This window comes from Cnephaeus nilssonii, assembly GCF_951640355.1.
Source record: "Cnephaeus nilssonii genome assembly, chromosome: 13".
Taxonomy (NCBI): domain Eukaryota; kingdom Metazoa; phylum Chordata; class Mammalia; order Chiroptera; family Vespertilionidae; genus Cnephaeus; species Cnephaeus nilssonii.
The window spans coordinates 80,540,837-80,564,014 of record NC_137084.1 but is presented as its reverse complement, the minus strand read 5'-3'; the positions used below and the strand labels follow the sequence as shown (position 1 = coordinate 80,564,014).

The following is a 23,178-nucleotide window of genomic DNA, read 5'->3' as shown; positions in this document are numbered from 1 at the left end:
TTTATACCTTTTTCTTTTAAAAATATATTTTATTGATTTTTTACAGTGAGGAAAGGAGTGGGACAGAGAGCTAGAAACATCGATGAGAGAGAAACATCGAGTCAGCTGCCTCCTGCACACTCCCTGCTGGGGATGTGCCCGCAACCAAGGTACATGCCCTTGACTGGAATCGAACCTGGAACCCTTTGATCTGTAGCCCGACGCTCTATCCACTGAGCCAAACCGGTCAGGGCCCTTTTTCTTTTTTTACTCTATGAAATTTATTTTACACTAGTGGTCCGGTACTCGAAATTCGTGCACTGGGGTGGGGGGGGTGTTCCTCAGCCCGGCCTGCACCCTCTCCAATCTGGGATCTCTCGAAGGATGTCCTACTGCCGGTTTACAGGGATTGGGCCTAAACCGGCAGTTGAACATCCCTCTCACAATCCGGGACTGCTGGCTCCAGCCGCTTACCTGCCTGCCTGATTGCCCCTAACCACTCTGCCTGCCGGCCTGCTCGCCCCCAACTCCCCCCGCCGCCAGCCTGCTTGCCTCCAAATGCCCCCCTGCCAGCCTGATCACCCCCAAATGCCCCCCGTGCCAGTCTGCTCACCCCAACTGCACCCCCCCCCGCTGGCCTGCTCGCCCTCATCTTCCCTCCCCATTGGCCTGCTCGCCCCCAACTGCCCCCCTGCTGGCCTGCTCACTCCAAATCCCCCCCGCCGCTGTCCTGATCACTTCCAACTGACCCCCACTAACAGCTTGCTCACCCCCAACTGGCCCCCCTACTGGTCTGCTTACCCCCAACGGCCCCGCCCCCCACCAGCCTGATCACCCACAACTGCTGTTCCATCCTGGCCTGATCACCCCCCGGCGACCCAAGCTCCCAGCCCCTCCTTTTTTTCTTTTCTTTTCTTTTTTTTTTTCAGCGTCTCCTTGAGCGGAGGCCAGGGCTGGCTGGAAGCAAGTATCTGGGATTTATTTATCTTCTATAATTGAAACTTTGTAGCCTTGAGTGGAGGTCAGGGCCGGCCATGGCGGGCAGGAAGCTTGGCTTCCTCCATTGCTGGGGCAACCCAAGCCTGCTGCTCGCTCCAGCTCTGTGGCCTCCGCCATCTTGGTTGGGCTCATTTGCGTACTCACTTCTGATTGGCTGGTGGGCGTGGCTTGTGGGTGTAGTGGAGGTACAGTCAATTTGCATGGTTTACTATGGTGTAGATAGTTAACTGAATATGCATGGTTGTGTCCTTTTAAAAAAATATATGTTTTTATTGATTTCAGAGAGAGGGAGAAAAAGGGAGAGATGAAAACACCAACGATGAAAGAGAATCATTGATTGGCTGCTCCTGCACACCCCTCTACTGGGGATGGAGCCTGCAACCTGGGCATGTGCCCCGACTGGGAATCGAACGGTGACCTCCTGATTCATAGGTTGATGCTCAGCCCCTGAGCCATACTGGATGGGCAGTTGTGTCCTTTTTTAAAACAAACAGTATCATGACTATTTTTCCATATCACTTAAAATAATCTATGAATCCAGTTTTTAAACAGTTTGTAATATTCATTGTATGGACATACTATAATTTATTCAACCATTTCTCTCTTATATATTTAAAATATTTTCATTTTGTTGCCATTATAGATAATCCTGTATATAAAACCCTGTCAGTATTTCTGATTCCTTCTTCAGAATAGGATTCTTAGATGTGGAATTGCTGTGTCATTTGGTGTGGACATCTTAGAGGGCTTGGAAAACCCCAAATACAGAATACTTACAGAAATATTGTCCACTCAATCTTTAAAAAATTTATTTTAAATTGTAACTTTTGCTCTTTTTTGAATTTCTCTTTTCCCTGGATTTCCAAACACTTTATCTTGGCTCTCCTCTACAATACTGTCCTCTTCTCAGTCTTCTGGCATTGTTTCTCTTTATCCCTTAAACAAGAGGCCCAGTGCACGAAATTCGTGCACAGGGGGCATGTGCCTCAGCCCAGCCTGCACTCTCTCCAATCTGGGACCCTTGAAGAGATGTCCGACTGCCCATTTAGGCCCGATCCCACCGGGCAGTTGGACATCCCTCTCACAATCCAGGACTGCTGGCTCCCAACTGCTCGCCTGCCTGCCTTCCTGATTGCCTCTAACCGCTTCTGCCTGCCAGCCTGATCACCCCCTAACCACTCCCCTGCCAGCCTGATTGATGCCTAACTGCTCCCCTACCAGCCTGATTGATGCCTAACTGCTCCCCTGCCAGCCTGGTCGCCCCCAACTGCCCTCCCCTGCCAGCCTGGTTGCCCCCAACTGCCCTCCACTGCAGGCCTTGTCCCTCCCAACTGCCCTCCCCTGCAGGCCTGGTTCCCCCCAACTGTCCTCCTCTGCTGGCCTGGTTGCCCCTAACTGCTCTCCCCTTCAGGTCTTGTCCCTCCCAACTGCCCTCCCCTGCAGGCCTGGGTTTCCCCCAACTGCCTTTCCCTGCAGGCTTGATCGCCTCCAACTGCCCTCCTTTGCAGGCCTGTTCCCTCCCAACTGCCCTCCCCTGCTGGCCTGATCACCCACAACTGCCCTCCCTTGCAGGCCTGGTCCCTTCCAACTGCCCTCCCCTGCTGGCCATCTTGTGGCAGCCATCTTGTGTCCACATGGGGGCATCCATCTTTGACCATATGGGGGCAACCATCTTGTGTGTTGGAGTGATGGTCAATTTGCATATTACTCTTTTATTAGATAGGATGTTTGGGTTCCCTAAGATTCTGTTCTCAGTCTCTTCTGTCTATTTATATTCTTCTTGGGAAAACCAGTACTGGGCCCAGGCCTTCAACTACAGTTTACACTCAAATAACCCTAATCCCTGATCTCTTCTGAGTTTTATGGCCCAATTTTTAACTGAACCGGTATATTGGGCATCTTTACCTTACGCTTCATAGACCTCACAAACTCAGTTATCTGAAACTGAACTCATTGTTTATCTAAAACAACTTCTCTATCTCTACCCAGTGGGATAAGCCAGAAGAGGGTTAGCCTAGATTACTTGAATCTTGCCTGCCACTTCTTGTCAATCACTAAATTTTAAGATTCTGCTTTGAAAACTAGCTCTGTAATCTGTTACCTGCTCTTTATTGTCTTTTTCACAGCCTTAATTTAGGCATATATATATATAATTGATTTTTTACAGAGAGGAAGGAAGAGAGATAGAGAGCCTGAAACATCGATGAGAGAGAAACATCGATCAGCTGCCTCCCGCAACCAAGGCACATGCCCCTGACCGGAACTGAACCTGGGACCCTTCAGGCCGCAGGCCGACGCTCTATTCACTGAGCCAAACCAGCTAGGGCTAGGCACTTATATTTTTTACTACTGCTGTAGAATCTTAACTGATATGCCTATTTTTGGCCTTGTATCCCTGTTGCATCCTTCATACTGAAACCAGTTTGATCTTTTTTTTTTTAAAATTGTTTTAGAGAGAGAGGAGAAAGAAAAAGAACCATCTATTTGCTGTCCACCCATTCATGCACTCACTGGTTGATTCCCCTGATTGGGATTGAATCCCCCACTTTGGCGTATCAGGACCACACTCTAACTAATTGAGCTACCCAGCCTCAGGGCCAGTTTGATCTTCTTAAAGCATATGTTCATCATGTTACTCACCTTTACTGCCTTCTGTCTCCTGTTGAGCAAAGCCCATTTTCCGTAGCAGGCATCCATGATCCTGGTCTTGATTGCCATGCCCCTGCCTGTTTTCCAGTTTTATGCCTGATAGGACGGCCAGTCGTGCTGAGCTAGTTTCCTCAATGTGTCATTTTTTTTTTCTGGCCTTTATGCCTTTGCCCATCTTGTTTGTTTCTTCCTGACATGCCCCTCCATCTGCTATCCACTTGCCTAATTTCTTCAATGTTCCAAGATTCAGGTAACATTGTAACCTATGGGAAGCTTTCTTGGCCTCCATAGTTAGAGTTAAGGGCTTCCTCATCTGTGTTTGCCACTTACCTATTTCTTACCCCCCTTTTTTTCCTTTATTGATTAAGGTATTACATATGTGTTCTTATCCCCCCATTGCACCCACCCCCACTCCCCACTCAGGCCCTCACCCCCCTGGTGTCTGTGTCCATTGGTTAGGCTTATATGCATGCATATAAGTCCTTTGGTTGGTCTCCCTCCCTTACCCCCACCCTACCCTACCTTCCCTCTGAGGTTTGATGGTGTGATCGATGCTTCTCTGTCTCTGGATCTGATTTTCTTCATCAGTTTATGTTGTTCATTATATTCCACAAATGAGCCAGATCATGTGATATATATCTTTCTCTGACTGACTTATTTCGCTTAGCATAATGCTCTCCAGGTCCATCCATGCTGTTGCAAATGGTAGGAGTTCCTTCCTTTTTACAGCAGCGTAGTATTCCATCGTGTAGATGTACAACAAGTCTCTAATCCACTCACCTGCTGATGGGCACTTAGGCTGTTTCCAAATCTTAGCTATGCTAAATTTTTTTTTTCTTTTTAAATATATTTTATTGATTTTTTACAGAGAGGAAGGGAGAGCGAAAGGGATAGAGAGTTAGAAACATCGATGAGAGAGAAACATTGATCAGCTGCTTCCTGCACACCCTCCACTGGGGATATGCCTGCAACCAAGGTACATGCCCCTGACCGGAATCGAACACGGGACCTTTCAGTCCGCAGGCCGACGCTCTCTCCACTGAGCCAAACCGGTTAGGGCAGCTATGGTAAATTGTGCTGCTATGAAGATAGGAGGTGCATATAACCTTTCTGGTTGGTGTTTCTAGTTTCTTGGGATATATTTCTAGCAGTGGGGTCACTGGGTCAAATGGGAGTTCCATTTTTATTTTATTTATTTTGTATATATTTTTTTTCAGAGAGGAAGGGAGAGAGATAGAGAGATAGAAATATCAGTGATGAGAGAGAATCATTGATTGGCTGCCTTCTGCACACCCCTTACTGGGGGGGATTGAGCCCGCAACCCAGGCATATGCCCTTGGCCGGAATCGAACCTGGGACCCTTTAATCCGCAGGCCGACGCTCTATCCACTGAGCCAAACCGGCTAGGGCCCATTTTTAGTTTTTTGAGGAACCTCCATACTGTTCTCCACAGTGGCTGCACCAGTCTGCATTCCCACCAGCAGTGCACGAGGGTTCCTTTTTCTCCGCATCCTCGCCAGCACTTGTCATTTGTTGATTTGTTGATGATAGCCATTCTGACAGGTGTGAGATGGTACCGCATTGTCGTTTTGATTTGCATCTCTTGGATGATTAGTGACTATGAGCATGTTTTCATATGTCTCTTTGCCTTCCTTATGTCTTCTTTTGAAAAGTGTCTATTGAGGTCTGTTGACCATGTTTTGATTGGGTTGTTTATCTTTCTTTTATTAAGTTGTATGAGTTCCCTGACCACTTACCCATTTCTGTTTGCCACTTCCTACATTGGTGTACTTTAAAAAAAATGGATTAATCTTTCCCAGACCATTGTAATATACCCTGTCTACCACCTAAAGCAGGAATTGTGTACCCTTTTTGTTTACTCAAGGCGAGGGGATAATGTACAACATATAGTAGATGTTTAATAAATGTTTCTTGACTAAAGAAGTGAATGGGTGAAAGGTTTCATGAATGAAGAGCTGCATGCTGACCAATAAAAAAAGATTTAACTTTAAGGAATATCATAGATTTTGGGGTTAAAAGAATCGAGTTCTACCATCATTTCTTAGTGTCTAATTTTAGGCAAGTCATTTCCTTTCTCTGAGCTTCAGTTGTTTTGCAAAATTGAAGTAGATTTAGTAGTAGTAATAGAAATACTACCTTTTGAACAATAAATACTCTGTAAATTCTTGTTATTAATGTTACAGTAATAACAAGCATCCTGTATGTTCAGGCCGCACAAGTGTAATGCACTATTTCACTGAAGTAAGAGAATTACTTAGAACTTTGGATAGGCATATTCATCAAGCACAAGATCAGTTTTACTTTGCTTGGATATAATTTGGTTGCATTATTGACCCATTTATTGCATTGTTTCATCACATGCGTAGACACTAAAGATGGGTCAGGGTGAGTCAATTTCATAAAACAGCCCCCCTGAAAGTAGTCCATAATGCTTATGGTCTGTGATGAGAAATTTCCAGGATGATGAAGTATGCCGATGTTAACCGTTCAAATGTGGTTTGACTTTTCTAACCATTGTTAGTGATAGACTTGTGTACTACTAGCCTACCCTGTTTTCCATGTTTTCTGTACAAAGATATTTAATTAGAGCAGTGATGAGTAATATATTTTCAAGAAATGCTACTATAACCTTTAAGTCTGGATAATTAGATTGAGCATTTAAAGCTGTAGCTTTTTCACTGCTTTCAGATGACTGTATGTTTCTACCAAATGAATCACTTTCTGAATATGCATGAGCTTATAAACACAACTTTTTAAAATAATCAACGTTCAAAATAAATTACACTGGAATTTTCCAAGTTTTTTTTTTGTGTGTGGGAGGAAGCTTTTTATTAGTCTTAGAAATTCTTTGAATAGTATGTGTGTGTATAAAAACCACACACAACGCACACGCGTATTTTCCACTCGTGCTACATTTAAATGACATCTCTGGCTTTATTTTTTCTTAATGTCACTGTTTCTTTCTCACCCTTTCTACAGGTGAAACAGTGAGAATCATTTTAGCCTTTTGAGTGGAGGAGCTCAGTGGCTGGAGCGTTGGTAGATACAGGAATGAGCACTAAATGGCCAGTACCCAGTCCACTCCTTTCATTGTCCATGCAAGGCTTGAAGCAGAGGTGTGCCCGTTCTGTCTTGTATCTTATATATTAAAAGGGTAATATGAAAATTGTCCCCTCAACTGGGAGTTCGACCGGAGTTCGACCTGTTTTCAGCACATTTACAGCACAACAACTCAGACTAGTCAAAATTGTTTCATTAGTGCTCTGGTTGGGTGGTACAGTGGTTGGAACATTGTTCTGTATGCCAAAAAGGTTGCAGCTCAGGTTTAATTTCCAGTCAGGGCACACACCTCGGTTGGGGGTTTGATCCCCAGTCAGCAAGTGTACAGGAGGCAACCTATCTATGTTTCTTATATTGATGTTTCTCTTTCACTCTGCCCCTCTCCCTATTCTTCCCTCTCCCTCTCCTTTTTCTTTCTCTTCTTCACTTTATAAAATCCATAAACATATCCTTGGGTGAGGATTTAAAAATATTGTTTCATTAGTGCCTTAATGAGCATTCACAATATATCATCTTTTAAAATGCAAGTATATTGTTTATCTATAGTACCCCTTTAGGCTTGCATAAACTGTAAATTCCTTGCATTTATATTTATTTAGGTAATTTTAAGGATTTTGTTTTATGCATGGCACCATTTTGTTTTCCTGATAAAAATGGATATTATAAGACCTAAGTTTGAGAAGTTGATGACAATTGCTTAGCAGTGAGCGCAAGTGTTGTGTGAAATAGTAGAAAAAGCCTTGGGCAGGCAGTCAGGAGACCAGCGTTCCAGCTCTAGCTGGACTTAACTCACCATGTCATCTGGCTAATAACCTAACAATAAAAATAATACACCTTAATTTATGCAGTGCTCTGCCATTTACAGAGGACGTTTATAGAAAGTATACTGGGCATAGATAGGATAAAATTCCCATTTTATGATGAAGAAACTAAATCTCAAAGAGTTTTAAGAGCTTTGCCCAAGGTCATATACCTGACAAGGGCTAGAAGAAGCGTGATTGACTTCTGTTGTACTGTTTCCTTTTCAGTTACACCATACTGCCTCTTACGTTACTTGTAATTGGAAAATGACGGGGTGGACCATATGAGTGATTTTCAAGTTACATTTACATATAGTCCTGGAATTCAGTAGAATAGCCCCTAGAACTGCTTGTGAATAAGGATAGAAATATGGGAAAAGCTATTTAGACTGGGCACCAGAGTTGGACATAAGAGGTGATGTTGCACATTTCCAAATGATTTATGGATCCGTTTTTTGCATTTGTTGTTATCCATGGATGATTTTGTATCCTTTTAGTGTGATGGGACTGAAAGAAGGTGGATAGGCATCTGATACAAACTTATTTATTTTTTTAAAAAAATATATTTTATTGATTTTTTACAGAGAGGAAGGGAGAGGGATAGAGAGTTAGAAACATCGATCAGCTGCCTCCTGCACACCCCCTACTGGGGACATGCCCGCAACCAAGGTACATGCCCCTGACCGGAATCGAACCTGGGACCCTTCAGTCTGCAGGCCAACGCTCTATCCACTGAGCCAAACCAGTTTGGGCACAAACTTATTTTTTACGGAGGAAGAATTCCATAACTTATTTAAAAAGTGTGCCTAGGAATCTGAAAAATATTGCAACCTTAACATCAATTTAGTGTTACAAGATACTGTTGAAGCCCTATTTAATCTTCGAAAACAGTCTATTCTTACATGCTAAAGTGGCTTATACAGCAGTCTTGAGGGAAAAGAAGCAAAATGTCAGAAATGAGCATGTGTTTGTGGCCAGTGTTGGTAATGCATTTTTTTCCGAGTATTTATTTATTTATTTACTTACTTACTTTTAAATCTGAATGTTTATTTAAATTTCACCAGTTGTTTCTTTTTATTTTTAAATCTTTATTGTTCAGATTATTACAGTTGTTTCTCTTTTTTCCCCCCCATAGCTCCCCTCCACCCGGTTCCCACCCCCCTCTCTGCCCTTACTCCCCCCCACCCCCCGCCAACTGTCTTCATCCATAGGTGTACGATTTTTGTCCAGTCTCTTCCCACACCCCCCACACCCCCTTCCCCCCGAGAATTGTCAGTCCACTCTTTTTCTATGCCTCGGATTCTATTATATTCACCAGTTTATTCTGTTCATCAGATTTTTTATTCACTTGATTTTTAGATTCACTTGTTGATAGATATGTATTTGTTGTTCATAATTTTTATCTTTACCTTTTTCTTCTTCTTCCTCTTCTTAAAGAACACCCTTCAGCATTTCATATAATACTGGTTTGGTGGTGATGATCTCCTTTAGCTTTTTCTTATCTGTGAAGCTCTTTATCTGACCTTCAATTCTGAATGATAGCTTTGCTGGGTAGAGTAATCTTGGTTGTAGGCTCTTGCTATTCATCACTTTGTGTTTTTTTTCAAATTTAATAAATCTTTATTATTCAGATTATTACAATTGTTTCTCCTTTCCCCCCCCATAGCTCCCCTCCACCTGGTTCCCACCCCACCCTCTGCTCTTACCTCCCCCCACTGTCCTCATCCATGGGTGTACAATTTTTGTCCAGTCTCTTCCTGCAACCCCCATACCCCTTTCCCCCTGAGAATTATCAGTCCACTCCCTTTCTATGCCCCTGATTCTATTATATTCACCAGTTTATTCTGTTCCTCAGGTTTTTAATTCACTTGATTTTTAGGTTCACTTGTTGATAGATACATATTTGTTGTTCATAATTTTTATCTTTACTTTTTTCTTCTTCCTCTTCTTAAAGAATACCTTTCAGCATTTCATATAATACTGGTTTGGCGGTGATGAACTCCTTTAGCTTTTTCTTATCTGTGAAGCTCTTTATCTGCCCTTCAATTCTGAATGATAACTTTGCTGGGTAGAGTAATCTTGGTTGTAGGTTCTTGCTATTCATCACTTTGAATATTTCTTGCCACTCCCATCTGGCCTGCATAGTTTCTGTTGAGAAATCAGCTGTCAATTGTATGGGTGCTCCCTTGTAGGTAATTAACTGTTTTTCTCTTGCTGCTTTTAATATTCTCTCTTTGTCTTTTGCTCTTGGCATTTTAATTATGATGTGTCTTGGTGTGGTTCTCTTTGGATTCCTTTTGTTTGGGGTTCTGTGCGCTTCCTGGACTTGTAAGTCTGTTTCTTTCACCAGGTGGGGGAAGTTTTCGGTCATTATTTCTTCAAATAGGTTTTCAGTATCTTGCTCTCTCTCTTCTTCTGGCACCCCCATAATTCAGATGTTGGTACGCTTGAAGTTGTCCCAGAGGCTCCTTACACTGTCTTCATAGTTTTGGATTCTTTTTTCTTTTTGCTTTTCTGGTTGGGTGTTTTTTGCTTCTTTGTATTTCAAATCTTTGACTTGATTCTTGCCTTCCTCTAGTCTGCTGTTGGATCTCTGTATATTATTTTTAATTTCAGTCAGTGTATGCTTAATTTCTAGTTGGTCCTTTTTCATATCCTCTAGGGTCTCACTAAATTTATCAGCGTTTCTAGAACATTCTTGAAAAACCGTATAACCGTGGTTTTGAACTCTATATTCAGTAGTTTGCTTTCCTCCATTTCTATAATTTGTGACCTGTTTCTTTGTCTCTGCATTTTGGCTGCTTCCCTGTGTTGATAGCGTGGCTTTGTGTGCTAGGTGTCCTATAGGGCCCAGTGGTTCAGCTTCCCTAATTACCTGAGGTGGACACTCTTGGTGCACCCCTTTGTGGGCTGTGTGCACAGTCTTGTTGTAGTTGAGACTTGATTGTTGTTGGTATCACTGGGAGGAATTGACCTCCAGGCCAATTGGCTGTGAGGATCAGTTGTGTCTACAATGGGAGAACTTCTGTGCTGGAGACACCCTTATGGGGCAAGACTTGCTTCAGTGGGGCTTTGGCGCTCACTGAGTCTGCCCCCTGAGTGTGTTTCTTATGGATGTGAATAGTTGTAATCTGGGTGGTCCCACTCTGACCACTGGGTACACTGGCTTTTGGGTCTCCAAGGATGTGCAAATTTAGCCTCTGCCTGAGGCCACCCAGCAGGAGCTACGGAGAGATCTGCAGATTCATCTTCTATGTTTGGGGTTTGGAGGTGCCCAGATGAGGCCCAGCTGTGAAGCAATGCAAGCTGCTGTGGAGCCGTGGGCCTTATTTTGGAAGTTCTGGGGCTCTCTGACCCAGCTGCAGTTTCTTAGGTAATTTTAGATTGCAAAAGGCCAGGCCATTCATATGCAAAAGCCTCTGCGCACAGCTTGGGTGGGGTTGCAAATTGGGTGCGTTTGTAAATTGGCTCATCCCTGGGTCTCAGGGAATCAATAGGGCGGAGCAAACAGCAATGGCTGACCGTCAGCCCTGCCCTAAGAGGCCCCTGGTCTCAGTGTCCCACAGTAATTGCTGCAAGCACCTCTGAGAGAAAGCCGCCCTTGTGTTCTGGCCCGATGCCAGACAGTCCACTTTCTCCCCATATGTGTCTGGGTCCCTAGAGTCTCGCTCCAAACGAGTTCAGAGCAGTCGGGAGCTTGTGTCTCCCTCGGTAATGCAGTTTTTGAAGACTGCTAGTAAGAATGAGTGACTTTGGAGGTGCACTGGACTTATTTATAAAGTGAACGTGCACTTTAGCCTATGCTAGTTATCTTGGGTGCCTTTGTGTTTTCTACAATCGGCATTCCTATCAAGAAAAAGCACCTTTTTTTTTCTTCCAGTGTTTTTATTTACCTTTGAAACAAAAATCCACTTATATATTCCTTTTTGTATTTATTTCTGAACAAAATAGGCCAGGATTTTTGACTAAAATATTGTTCTAGCTTTTATCTTTCTTTTTCAAAATGTGTTTTTATTAAATTTTTAGAGAGAGGAAGGGAGAAGGAGAGAGAATATCATTGATCAGCTATGTCCTGCACAGTGCCTGCTGGGGATTGATCCTGCAGCCTGAGCATGTGCCCTAACTGAGAATTGAGCCAGTGACCTCTTGGTGCATGGGATGATTCTCAACCATCTGAGCCATACCAGCTGGGTTATTCTAGCTTTTCTAATAGAGATGTGACTTTGAGTGGTAAATACAAAGTGCAATATACAGATGATGCATTACAGAATTGTACACTTTAAATGTATACAACTAGAGGCCCGGTGCACGGGGTTCGTGCACTGGTGGGGGGGCATGCCTGTGGGGATCGGCCCGCTGCGGGAGCAGACACTCATCCTGGTCAGCCAAGCGGCTGTGGACCCGCCCTCTGAGCGGCTGCTCCCACTGGGGGAGCCCTGCTCATCCCGGTCAGCTGAGCGGGAGCAGCCACTCATCCTGGTCAGCCGAGTGGTGCTCCCACTGTGGGAGTGCACTGACCATCAGGGGGCAGCTCCTTCGTTGAGCATCTGCCCCCTGGTGGTCAGTACATGTCATAGTGACTGGTTGACCGGTCGTTCAGGTCATTCCGCTGTTTGGTCGCTGGGCTTTTATTATATGGGATGTCACCCCAATAAATTTGATAATGATAAAAAGAAAATGTTGACCTAAATCTAACCCTAACTCTTTCCCTAACTCTAACCTTATCCATAAACCTAATTAAAACCCAAATAATAAACTTAAATCTAACTCTAACCCTATCCCTAAAACTAAACCTAACCTTAGCTCTTACCCTAATCCTAAGCCAAACTCTAACTCTAATAAAAAAATTCTTCTAGCTACTTGCAGATGAAAGCGCCAATTTTTGTTTGTAACATACATTATTTACATTTATACCATTTTGCATTCCTCACTTGCCCTCCACATTCTGATAAGTATCTCATTGACAATTATGAGAGACTAATTTGGACAATGTGGTTATCAATGAAATTTCAATTCATTTTTCTCTTGATCTGCCTCAGAGGAGATATCTGTGGGTTATCTATGCCTTTGACACAGAGATGGTTTGTGTTATGTCACCTGTAACACATCAGCTGAGGCAACTCCAGTTGATGAATGTGGTTTGCGTGCTCATAGGCAGATGCAAAGTGTCCATACTATTCTGAGACTCTCTCCTTACTGCTTAGTGGACACTGTGAAAGCTCTATGGTTGTTTGACTCCTTAGGAATTAATTAGTGGAAGTTGGAAAAAGGCTGAAGGAAAAAAGACCAATATTTTTCAGCTGGGATTTTTGTCTCATGGTAAGATTTGGGACTTCACCTTGGACTTTTCTTTCTGTAGCAACTGATTGAATAAATAATAAAAAGTAAAATAAAACAAATACTTTTTTTGTAGACAAGCCTGTAGGTATAGGCAAAAAGTATGCAAAGGCTGCTTCCTTAACTAGTTAATGGAATTTTTAAATTGTAATTGATAAAGATAGTGGTAAGCAAAGCAGCCCTACCTTTGGTATAGACTTTACATCTTTTTTTCTTTTAAAAAAAAATCCTCACCCAAGGATACTTTTTCCATTGCTTTCTATAGGGAAGGGAGGAGGAGGGGGAGAGAGAGAGAAACATTGACATGATGTGAGACATATAAATTGGTTGCTTCCCACATGTAGGCACCTGGGAACTTGCAACCGAGGTACGTGCCCTTGACCCAGAATCGAACCTGAGACCCTTTTGTCTGCAGGCCGATAGCTCTAACCACTGAGTAAAACTGGCCAGGGTTAGACATCTTAAAACATAGTCTCTGTATGTATGGAATTGAGAGCCGCTTTCTATACAAAGTGGTAAGCAGGCATTAGGCAGTCTTTTTTTGAGTAGTCTTACACACCAGGTAAAAGGCAGAGAGAACATTGGTTGCCCAGGGGCCAAGTCACCTGGATACTTCCCCCATTTGTAAAACATCATTTACCGCATGAGGCTGCTATGGGCATTGGTTAATGTTTGGTAAATTCTGTGTAAAGAGTGGGGACTACCCATGTGCTCTTTCCAAAGAGGATGAACAAATTTGTACTAAGAGGTTGACCTTTGGTAAGTGCCATTCCTTCCCAGCCCAGCTTCTCAATCCGTGTGTGTGTGTGTGTGTGTGTGTGTGTGTGTGTGTGTGTGTGAAATAGTTCTGGAGGTTTAATGTTTATTTTTCACTACACATGCAGTGTGCTTGCTCTCTTGTTTAGAAACTGTCGGAATGATTGTGGGTGACTCAGGTTCTTCTTAAGGGTGTGTACTTTGTGGGAACTGGCTGGGTTGGCTGTTGCACCTAATTTCTCTGAAGAAATTAATATATAGTTTCTTTTGGCTCATGTAGTCAAACCTCTGGTTTGGGAGGTGGTTGTTTCTTTCTGTGTATTTGTTTTTGTTTTAGCTAGTAGTAATTGATGTGGCTGAGGTGGGGCTTTTCTATGAGGAGGGTACCACTTTGAACTTTCCTTTCATGTAGAAATAGTGTAGCTCTTTTTGGCTCAGTTGTATCAGTAAATACTTGTTTTATATCCTCTTCTTTCATTAAGGAAAACACAGAGATAGAAAATGACTTTGTTTTGTGGCCCTGATGTTAGATAACAGTGTGTGGGTTTTTTTAGATACCTCTTTTTCTAATATAGAACATAGTGTTTATTATCAGTGTTATTTATGTACATTTTGCAAAAATTAATTTGTATTTAATTTTAAGGAAGAAACAAATCAGCCCTCTGTTCTGCTAGGTTCTGTTAGTAATATAGTTGCAGATCAATAGAGATCTGCCTATTCATTGCTCCTATCCTCCAACCCCTAGCAACCACTGATTATTTTACTGTTTTCATACTTTTGCCTCTTCCAGAGTGTCATATAGTTGGAATCATAGGCAGTTTAGATCGTCTTTTTTCACTTAGCAATATGCATTTAAGGTTCCTCTGTGCCTCTTCATGGCTTCATAGCTCATTTCTTTTTTTATCCTCACCTGAGGGCATGCTCATTGATTTTTCAGAAAAAGGGAAGAGGTAGAGGGAGGGGAGAAGAAGAGAGAGAAATATGTGAGAGAGAAACATCAATTGGCTGCCTCCTGCACAAGCCCCAACCAAACCGGGTTCAAACCCTGCAACCTAGGCATGTGTCCTGACTGATAATTAAACCTGCGACCTTTCCCTGCATGGGATGATGCTCCAAACAACTGAGCCACACTGGCCAGGGTGCTCATTTCTTTTTATAACTCAATAATACTCTGTTGTCTGGTATACTACAATTATTTACCCATTTACCCAGTGACAGACGTCTTGCTTGTTTCCAAGTTTTGGCAATTATGAATAAAGCTGATATAAACATCGATGTGTAGGTTTTTGTGTGGACCTAAGTTTTCAACTCATTTGGGTAAATACCAAGGAGTGTGATTACTAGATTGTATGGTAAGAGTATGTTCAGTTCTGTAAGAAAGAGCCAAACTGCCTTCCAAGGTGGCTGTTGCATTCCCACCAGCAATGAATGAGAGTTTCTTTTGTTCCACATCCTTGCTAGCATTTGCTGTTGTTGGTATTCTGGATTCTTTGGGTGATCTCTCTTCCCATCCACCCACCCTCCCAGCCTTCCCTCTGAGATTCTGCAGTCTGTTCTGTGCTTCTGTATCTCTGGATCCATTTTCTTCAAGTTTATTTTGTTCATTAGATTCCACATATGAATGAGATCATGTGATACTTGTCTTACTCTGACTGGCTTATTTCATTTAGCATAATATTCTCCAGGTCCATCCATGCTGTCTCAAAGTGTAAGAGATCCATTTTTTTTTACTGCTGCATAGTATTCCATGGTGTACATGTACCACAGCTTTTTTTTTTATCCACTCATCTACTGATGGGCACTTAATTGTTTCCAGATCTTAGCTATTGTGAATTGTGCTGCTATGAACATAGGGGTGCATATATCCTTTCTGATTGGTGTTTCAGGTTTCTTAGGATATATTCCTAGGAGTGGGATCACTGGGTCACATGGAAGTTCCATATTTAATTTTTGAGGAAACTCTGTACTGTTTTCCATAATGGCTGCACCAGTCTGCATTCCCACCAGCAGTGCACGAGGGTTCCCTTTTCTCCACATCCTCACCAGCACTTGTCATTTGTTGATTGTTTGATGGTAGCCATTCTGACAGGTGTGAGGTGATACCTCGTTGTTGTTTTAATTAGCATCTCTAGGATGATTAGTGACTTTGAGCATTTTTTTCATATGTCTCTTGGCCATCTGTATGTCTGCTTTGGAGAAGTGTCTCTTTAGGTCCTTTGCCCATTTTTAAATTGGGTTATTTGTCTTCCTTTTGTTAAATTGTATGAATTCTTATATATTTTGGATATTAACTCTTTATCAGATGTATCATTGCCAAATATGTTCTCCCATCTAGTGGGCTCCCTTTTCATTTTGTTGATGGTTTCTTTTGCTGTGCAGAAGCTTTTTATTTAGATGTAGTTCCATTTGTTTCTTTCTCTTCTTTGCATTATAGCAGTCCCTTTAGCATTTTTTGCAGTGCTGGTGGTGACAAACTCCTTTATTTCACCACCTATTTTGAATGATAGCCTTGCTGGATATAGTAATCTTGGTTTCAGATCTTTGCTTTCATTACCTTGAATACTTCATGCCATTCCCTTCTGGTCTGTAGAGTTTCTGATGGGTAATCAGCTGATATCCTTATGGGAGTTCCTTAGTATGTAACAAATTGCTTTTCTCTTGCTGCTTTTAAGATTCTCTCTTTGTCTTTAATTTTTGGCATTTGAATTATGATGTGTTTGATCATGGGCCTACTTGGGTTCTTCTTGCTTGGTACTCTGTGCCTCCTGAACTTGTGAGACTTTTTCCTTCACCAGGTTAGGGACTTTTTCTGCCATTATTTCTTCAAACATGTTCTCTAACCCATGCTCACTTTCTTCTCCGTCTGGCACTCCTATTCATGTTGTCCCACAGCTCCCTTAAGTTGTCCTTTTTTTTAATTGTGTGTGTGTGTTTTTTTTGTTTTTGTTTTTTTTTTGCTTCTCTGATGGAGATATTTTTTTCCTACCCTGCCTTCTAATTCACTGATCCAATCCTCAGGCTTCCTCTGATCTGCTGTGTAATTCTTCCACTGTGTTCTTTATTAGTGCTATGTAATTCTTCATAGTTACTATATCTTTTCTCATGCTGTTGAGCATCTTTGCCATCATTATTTTGAACTCTATGTCTGATAAATTTCCTATCTCCACTTCATTTAGCTCTTCTTCTGGAGAATTCTCTTGTTCTTTCTTTCATTTGGGGCTCGTTCCCCCCCCCCCCCCCCCCATTTCCATTTTGGCTGCCTGTTTGGGTTTGTAACTGTGTATTAGGTAGATCTGCTACGCCTCCCTTTCTCAGTTCTGGTGCTCTGGGCTGGGGAGCTCAGCTTGAGTTTAGACCCAAGAGTTTTCAGTGGGAACCCTGCACAGCTGAGATATCTCTCCTGACTTTCAGGTGCTGTCTGTGAGAGCCCAGCCAGCCCTTTTGTACCTTAGCACTTCTTACCAGTCTCCACTTTCCGTCCTTGGTTATCAGGGTTCTTTCTAGCTAATCTTCAATTGATTATTCGGGATGGTTTTTCTGTATTGTAGTTATAATTCCAGTTTGGTCCTTGGAGCATGTCAGTGTAGTATCCACTTACTCCACCGCCATTTTGGAATCTGCGGTTGTCTTTTTTCTTATTGACTTGTGGTAGTTCTTTACATTTTGGATATGAATTCCTTTTTGGTTTGTACTTAATAGATATCTTTTTTCCTCTTTGTGGGTTTCTGTTTCATTTATAGTGGTGTTTTTGATAAACCATTTAAATTTTAATATGATGAAATTTAATAGTATTTTCCTGTATTAGTAGTGCTTTCTGTATCTTTTTCAAACATGAAGTCACAAAGATAAGCTCTAATATTTTAAAAGTTTTATTGCTTTACCTTTAAAATTTAGATTTCTTAACTGAAATTATTAGATTACTATTAGTTGATTACATATAATTAGTGAATAAGTATTTATTGTCACTAGCTATGTTGTAGAAGAGTCCGTGGAAGATCCAAAGAGATGTAAGACATTGTCCCTGCCACAGAATAATCTGAATTCAATTTGGCTCTTCACAGTCAGCATCATGTAACAAACAGAACATTGGATTGAGAATTTAGAGACTTACATTTCATTATAGAGGCCTGGCTGTGACATTACCTTTGTGACTTTAGGCAAACTCATTTCCATTTCAGGGTCTAATCTATGTTTTGACTAACCTGTAAAATAAAGGGGTTGATCTAAGTTAAGTGGTTCCTGATTTTGGTTCCTTAAATTGACAAGGTTATGGGTAAATTGCAACGAATGCTAATTTTTCTTTTTAAAACTGAAAAAAATTATTCATTTTTAGTCAGGTTAACCAAAATATCAAGACTCTTTGTTTTTAACTGGAGTTGTATGTCCTTTCTGGGTAAGAACTGACTTGAACAAAAAGAAGCTCTGATCTTTAATTAGTTTTTTAAAGTAACCTGTGTTTATTGATAATTTTAGTTTAGTAGACAGTTTTTAAAAATATGACTTCAGACTTCAATGAAGGCTCAAAAGAGTGACTAATAAGGATAGTGTGATGGAATTAAATAATAAAAAGTGTGGTTAGTGATGAAAAAGTTGGGTGCCTACTAGTCTAAATGATCTTTTTTTATTGTATTGTCCTACCATCCATCCATTGTATTTGCTGGTCAGGAAACACGTCAGTGTTTATAATTCTCTGTAATATTGACTCTATCTAAAGCCAATAGAATAATAGCTATAGCAGCAAAATTAGAATAACAGTAATGATAGCTGTTGTTTACAGGGTATTACTATGTACCTGGCATTGGGTTGAATATATTATTTTATTTAATCCCAAGAACAACCCTATAAGCTAGGACATTTGTTATTCCCATTTTACAGTAGAAGATGTATTTAGAGATTAAGGAAATTTTACAAAGTGCAAAGCTGGTAAGTTATGAACTTGAATTCCAACACAGATCTGTCTGAGTCAAGCCTTTTTTTTTTTTTTTCTTTCTAGAAATTAATACTATTTTGAGTTGGTAAAATGCTGTTTTGCACACACATTTCTGGCAACTGGTAGAGTTAACCCAATGTCGTTTTTTGCACAACTCTCACACAGTACAGATTCCACAGTGTCCTCTGTCATCTAAGCATTAAAATCGTTTGACATTCTTCTAAGTCTTCACAACACCCCTGTGAGGTAGGCGGTATTGACCCCATTCTATAGATGGGAGGTCTAGGCACGGAAAGGTAGTGGCTCCTCGGAGGCCGCAGGTCTGCGCTCCACGTTCGCTGTGATCTCACACAGACCACGCTCTTGTCTAGTCCAGAATTAAACGACGGTCTTCATAGTTCATATGTTTGATTCCTAAAGCCAACCACTCTCCCTGAACTGGAAAGACAAAAATATGACTAAATTTCAGTCGGGACTATTTGCTCTATTTAAGACTTTCACGAGTCGCCTTGCATTGTGTAGCTGTGCAAGCCCGCAAACCCCTTTGGAAGACAGTTTGAAGTGGCATCAGGGATGATGAAATTTTGAGAATAGAACATAGAAATCAATAGTTAATAGTTTTGAATCAAAACATAAAACTAGCCGAAACCGGTTTGGCTCAGTGGATAGAGCGTCGGCCTGCGGACTCAAGGGTCCCGGGTTCGATTCCGGTCCAGGGCATGTACCTTGGTTGCGGGCACATCCCCAGTAGGGGGTGTGCAGGAGGCAGCTGATCGATGTTTCTCTCTCATCGATGTTTCTAACTCTCTATCCCTCTCCCTTCCTCTCTGTAAAAAATCAATAAAATATTAAAAAAACACATAAAACTACTCGCTATGGTAAAATAAGAATAAACCCCAAATCGACGGAGAGCAGTACCTCCCAGTGTCTGACAAGGCCTCGCATAGAGCAGGCGTCCAGGAAGTGTTTCTTGGACGAAGGACTCATCTTGGACGAAGGACACATCTTGGACATGCCTGCCACTAATGATAGCCCCCACTGGGGAGAAGGGCAGGGGCAGGAGCTGGAAGGCCACAGGGGCCTGGGGGCGCCCTGGTGACACAAAGCCGCTGGTCTGGGTGTGGATGCTTCCTTTCTGCCAAATAAGAGTTGGGACTGTAAACACCCAGCCCTTCTGAACTTACACTGCCATTCATAAAAACAGGTGTGTAAATAGGATAAATATATGAAGAGCCTTATCAGGAAGTGTCTTTAAAACTGGATAGATGCTCATGCGCCCACGGAGGATGGGAATGAGGAGGTTAGGGATGTGCTGCTCATGTGTTTCCCTTAAAATGTATCTCTAACGCTAGAAAGCCCTGGTGCCCACGCCCCTTCCGGCGGAAGAAACCTGATCCTCCCCATGGTGGGGTGCTTGGTTACAGCCCAAATGCAGCGAGGCCTCAAAGGACCGCTGGGCTCCTGCAGCCTGGCTCGCCCAGCGCACTGCTGATATCGCTGTTATCTGCTCCTTGTTCATCTCTCATCGTCGTCCCATCTCTTGATTCAGCCCAAGAACAGACTGCTCCGGGAAGTTGGGGGAGGGGTTCCTTTGGTCCTAAGGCCTCTGACCTTTGGTCTTGAGAGATGTCCCGAAGAGGAAATGGTGAGTATAAAGTGATTAAGAAAATCCATCCTGCACAGTGGCCGACCGGAGGCCATTTTGTCCCGGGCTGTGCAGAGTGGGAGGCGCCGTGGACCCAGGGGTCATAGCTCCACCTTGACCCCTTTTATGAAAGGCAGGCCCGTGGGCACCCGCTTCTTATACTCCAGGTACTCCTCTCCAAAGAAGTGAATCAGGGAGATTTCCTCCTTTTCCGTCTAGTCGCGGAAGAGCCGCCACACCATCAGTGCGCAGCCCTCGCCACAGATGGGGTTGCAGAGCATCACCTGGGTTCCGAGACTCCAGTAAAATCACCTCACGTAAGAAGGGTGCCGGAACCAGGCACACCCCCCCCTCCCCGCTCGTCACCAGAGTGTGGGTTTCTGATTTTTCATTCTGCGCCATGTGGTGGAAGTTGCAAACATCGCTGCTTTCCTCAGACATTCTCCAAAGACCACCATCAGCAGGCCCGTGGCGCTGAGCCAGGTGACCTGCTTCAGTTCTGGCCAGAGCGGGTGAACTCGATCCAAGAAGAAAGGGCAGCCACGGTGTACTCCAGGCTGTGGTTCGGGAGGAAGGAGTCCAGGGACAGGCTCTTGGAGTTGTTGACCGCTGTGACTAAGTATTCAGAATAGTGGCACAAGGACAGGGAGCACATGTACCAGCCAAAGTGACTCCAAGAAGACTGGCTGGAACTCCGCAGCACCCACAGCCGAATATGAAGCCCAGGAAGCAGGCTCGGACGGCTATCTGGTAGCCCGGCGGCCGGTAGAGCAGCAGTAGCAGCAGCGCGTTGGGCCCAGCCATGTGGAGCACCTGCAGGCTGGTGCGGGAGCAGCGGCAGCGGCGGCGGCCAGGCTTGAGCCCCGCCTCGGAGCCCGCCATGGTGCAGGTGGCGGACAGGGGGCATGGCGCTGGCTCAAGCCTTTTTTATGTTCTTACTAGAGGCCTGGTGCACGAAATTCGTGCACGGGGGTCCCTCAGCCCAACCTGCACCCTCTACAATCCAGGAGCTCTCAGGGGATGTCCTACTGATGGCTTAGGCCCACTCCCCGTGGTTCTCTGCTCTCTGCGGGCCTGGAGGTTTCGCTGCAGCCATGGAGATGAAGCCCCCATGCCCTGCTTCCTGCTCTCTGCCTGCCTCCGCCATGTGCCATGCGAAGGAAGCCCCAATGCCCTGCAGTGTGCTCTGTCTGCCAGGCCTGGGGGCTTCGCCGACACGGACACACTAAGGAAGCTCCCAAGCCCTGCTGTCTGGGCTCTGTCTGCTGGGCCTGGGGGTGTTCCCGCCACCTCTGTGCTAAGGAAGCCTCCATGCCCTGCTGTCCTGGCTCTGTTTGCCAGGCCTGGGGCTTCCCTGCTGCTGCTGCACTAAGGAAGCCTCCATGCCCTGCTGTCCAGGCTCTGTCTGCCGTGTCTGGGGGTGGATCAAGCCTCGCTGCTTGGTCCCCCCGAACCCCGGCGGGGCTGACAGGCCCAGACACTGCAGCAGTGGTGGAGCGGGTAGGCTGGATCCGCCCCCTCCGGAGGCATATTCAGCCTCGCTGCTCCTGCGGACAGGCCAGACACTCCAGCAGCGGGGCTGAGGGGACTGGGCGTCACCATCTTGTGGCTATGGGGGCCACCATTTTTTGTCACGGAGTGACGGTTAATTTGCATATTACTCTATTATTAGATAGGATTCATTAAGAACTAATTGAACAGAAATGAATGAACATTGGCACATGCAGTGGATTAATTCTATATAAATCCTGTCAGATTCTGAGTAGTGCAGAACTGATAAAGTCAAGGTGAATTTCTCATCATTACAGGAGACTCAGTGTAGCAGAAATCAATATCATAGGCAAAGAGATGTTAATATGGTAGGCAGACTAACGGGGTTTCCCCCTTTGGTGGTTATTGTTGGTTATTGCTCTAGAAACTACTACAAAGGCAGCCTTTGCTTGACAAATCATGTGTACTTAAGGCAGAACACTGCCTGCTTTTCATGCTGGCAAGTCCGTTCTTTCCCAGTGCTGGCTACCTGTAAGGAATGTGAGCACGTTGGATTTAGAACAGGAAACACAATTTCCCCCTCATTTCAGAATAGAGTTCACTTAGGGAGACAGACCTTTTGGTGACAGTCACTTACTTTCTGGTTGTGATTTTTGATACTTGCATAATGCTCACCTGGTAGACATTGTCAGGTGAAAAGCCTTCCTCCTATATGTTTCCTGTTAAAGAATTGCTAGTCACAAGAATTATTATATTGAGAATATGCTTGATACTCTTTTAGGTTAAAGTGTACTTATTGTGAAGCCAGTATTGTGAAATGTTCTTTTTCCACTTTTTCCGGAATGTGTGTTTGTTTTTTTTTTCCTCAGTAATGGACTAAGATGCATGTGTATTGTGAAGAAGGAGAAGTTATTGCCTGGGTGGACCCCAGTCAAAGTGACTTAGGTGTGTGATTAGATTCTGCTTCTGTTTGGGAAAATGATCTAGATGGATGCTATTCTCTCTCCCCCCCCCCCCCCCCCCCCCCTTGGGAGACTAATACTTTATCCCAGTATTTGCAAGGTAAGGTTAGCCTGCTCCAGAATCAGAACATTTTATAGATACTACTATAATCTTCAAAATGTAAGCTTTAGAAAGTGGGGAAGAGAGTTTAGGGTAGTTACAAAGACAGGATTAAAAAGCATGGTGGACTCAGGAGACTGTAAATGGTGTCATAAGGCTGAAGCGAGTAACTGTGGGAAGTGGCATGTGAGACGGGTGGGTTAGTAGAGACCAGACAGTGAAGAAGCTTTGGATTTTATGCTAAGGAGTTTGGATTTTATTTTTTGTAAATTACTGGGAAACTTGTAATTTATTTTAAGAAAGGGGCAGAGAAAATCAAGTTTGCTCCTATATATTCACCTGGCAATGTGGAGGGTGGATTGAAGGTAGGGAGACAATTATTCATTACCTTCATTATTCGTAGACTGTTGTAATCATTCAAGCAAGAAATAATGACTTGAATTAGGAAA

At 43.4% G+C, this 23,178-nt stretch overlaps 1 protein-coding gene and 1 pseudogene across 3 annotated transcripts in view; one reads left to right on the top strand and one right to left on the bottom strand.

Moving 5' to 3' along the window:
• Window positions 1-23,178, top strand: part of SIK3 (SIK family kinase 3) — a gene marked incomplete at its 5' end in the record, with an annotated part of 279,640 nt that overhangs the window by 69,820 nt on the left and 186,642 nt on the right. The window lies entirely within an intron of this gene.
• On the bottom strand, window positions 13,833-22,674 carry LOC307108884 (protein-S-isoprenylcysteine O-methyltransferase-like; annotated as a pseudogene). The gene has a single exon. The product of its transcript is annotated as a protein-S-isoprenylcysteine O-methyltransferase-like (transcript).